Consider the following 3,285-nt stretch of genomic DNA (forward strand, 5'->3'; position numbering starts at 1 on the left):
AGCAGACATCAGTGGAGTCTAACCAATGCCAGCCTCCAGGGGGACAATGCAAGGAGTGGCTACAGAGCTCCAGGAATGTGGAAATGCAGAATCTGTTGGGTCGCAGGGCAGGATGTAGGTTGGTTAAGACTGGGCTCTCAGGATGGTGCTGTGTTGCAGCTGTTTGGCTTTTGAAGGGTGTGTGAGGTCCAATGCAAACACTTTCTTTAGAATAATGCTGTTATATGGACTCTGAGCAGCTCCCTATCCTAGCCTCAGAGTCTGGGAAGGCTGAGGGACTTTCCCAAGACTAGAATTACAGGAGCCTGTAATAGCAATATGGAATGCTGGGGAGCTCTAACATACCTTTTTCTCCCACTGAAATGTTCCTCCCGGCTCTCAATCAATTACAGGCAGACCCTTCTCACCTATTCTTCCATGCCTCAGAGTTTATCTGATATTTTTCTGATGAATTCCAGAGTTCTCTTTTAGAAGCTTTATTTAACATGTGGGTATCTACTTGTGGTTTTGGTCCTTCTTTGTTGAGTCGGTGGATGTAGGATGCCTCTAGTTAGTCATCTTAAATCAAGAAATTCTGGTATCAGAGAATATAAGATTTTTTCTTCAAGTATGAGTGAAAAATCAATAATATTGAAACTTGAGGCAGCCTAATAAAATAGGTAAAAGTTATTAAGAAGGGTTGAAATATAGGAAAACAACATTACTAAAATGATGATCATAAACTTTTTTGCAAATAAGAAGTGTAAGTTGATGTTTCATACATCACCACTATACTACTGAAGTAACTGTTTTCTCAGTTGAACAGTAGTTTGGAAGACCAAAGAGAGAGTCTGTTGGTGTCTACTCAGAATATCCCCTAAGATGTTTCAATTTGAATCATTAATAAAAGAATGTTCATAACCACAGATGAAGTGTTAGATGTCCTCTCTCATTAATCTTGAATTATATAAGGTTTAAAAAATAATGTCTAAGAAGCATAATAACATCATTTTAAAAATCTGTTCTTTGATTGAACTTCAGTAAGAAAAGGATAAAATATATGGGGGATGTGGTTGGGAGATATTTGTCAAAGGATACGTTTTAGTCAGATAGAAAGAATAAGTTTGAAAGATCAATGGTACATCTTAGTGACAACAATGAATAACAATATATTGTATATTTGACAGTTGCCAAGAGAGTAGATTTTTAGTGTTCTTATCACAAAATAATAAGTATGTGAAGTAATGTATATATATTAAAAAGCTTGATTTAGCCATTCCACAGTGTCTATGGATATCAAAACATTATGTTGCACAGCATAAATATTTCTATTTGTCAATAAAAATAAATACATAATTTTTAAAGCAAAAGAGTAACATTTAGGTGACTTATGAACTAGTTTTCAGAAAATTATTTATTTATTTCAATGAACTTTTAAAGAAATTTTAGTATTTTCCTGCACTTATGAATATAGGTGAAATCACAGAGTAGCAGAAACTTTGGCTTTATAAGTAATAGAAAACACTGGTATTTTCACATCCGATATTCTATTAGAAGGAGCCCCCAAAAACCTGTAACTTATTTATAAAAATTGTATATTTGTTATTTCATGTTTAAACTTCCGTTGCCTTCAGATACTCTTCATTTGATGCAATGCACTTATCAAGACACTTTTTCCACTGCTCAAACCAGTTTTTGAATTGGTCAATTTTGATGCCTCTTAGTGCTTCTGCTATTTTTTTGTTTGCTTGTTTCCATTTGAGGACTTTCTCATTGGGGAAAGAAAAAAAGTTGCTTGGGGCGAGATTGGGTGAGTAAGGAGAATGGGGCATGGGGGTCATACCATTTTTGGTCCAGAACTGCTAAACACACAGCACTGTGTGAGCAGGTACACTCATAAATCACCCATCATTAAATGGGCAAACACATTGCAAAAAATCTCCAAAAAAATTCACTGAATCCAAACACAGCCTCTCACAAAAACACTAGCTGATATGCTGATGCTGATAAGTTCCTAGAACACTTACCTAGTGAAGGAAGCCTGCTCTACAAAGAACCTGCCCTCCAAAAAATAATTCTGGTTTCTGGGGGGAGTCCCTCCTCATATCTAAGTCAATATAACAAATATGCCCATTCCTATTTTGAAATTATGTTATTACTAGACCTGCCATTACTTCCTGTTTTTAATACATTTATAAGGAACCCCTTATATTACCATAACATATTTAAGCATTTTGAAATTTATATTTTACTATAATTGGTTTTCTTTTTAAGCCTCTATATTTTATTTATGGACTTAAAACAAATATTAGCACTCAGAAATGAAGTGTGCCCAGCTTTAGAAGACTGCCAAAAAGATTCATGACCCACAAAGTGATTAAGGAATCCTAATTTAAATGAACCCACAAAAAATAGTTTAATGATCCAAGAACAAAGCATATGTTCATATCCCTAGAAATATACTTTCTAAAATAAACTCTTCAGCCATAGTATATCTAGCTTTTTTCATAAACCATTGTTGGGCTCTATGATGAAAATTTTGTGGAAGATATCACCTGTAAATGTTATTAATATATCTGCTCTTTCTGAATTCCTTATTTCTTCCAAAGTGCTGCTTTCTTCAAAGGCTATAATCTCCTCTCCTCTAAATCACACTGGATAGTTCATTTCTTAAGATTATATTAAATTCTGAAGAGGGCCCTTATTTTTCAAGCCATTGTTGTCCTAAGGCTATGTATAACAGTGTCTCCTTATCTGTGGGGATACAGTTCAAGACCTTCACTGAATGCCTAAAACCATTAAGAATAATAAACCCTATATATACAGCATTGTATTTGTCTATATATACATATCTATGATGAAGTTTAATTTATAAATTAGGCAAAATAAGAGATTCATAATATTTAATAATAAAATAGAACAATTACAGCAATGCACTGTAATAAAAGTTATGTGTATATGGTATTTCTCTCTCTCTCTCTCTCTCTCTCTCTCTTTCTCTCTCTCCCTCTCTCCTCCCCTAAATATCTTATTGTCCTGTAGTCACATATTTTCAGACCATGATTGATTTCAGGTAACAGAAATCACGGAAAAAGAAACTGCTGGTTACCGGATACTATTGTATATAAGTAGAACACTAACCTCTAAATTCGGTTTCTCAGAGAAAATGTAGTTTCCGCACTGCAAAATACTTTAAAATTAGTTGCAAGCTATATCAAATATAAAGCACTATGTAAACTTTCAAAAACATTTCCTTTCATTAGAATGTAAGTATTATAACATTTTCAAATGAAATGCATATGAAAG

Source organism: Carlito syrichta, unplaced genomic scaffold, assembly GCF_000164805.1.
Source record: "Carlito syrichta isolate Samal-C Ts95f unplaced genomic scaffold, Tarsius_syrichta-2.0.1 Scaffold314304, whole genome shotgun sequence".
NCBI classification, from domain to species: domain Eukaryota; kingdom Metazoa; phylum Chordata; class Mammalia; order Primates; family Tarsiidae; genus Carlito; species Carlito syrichta.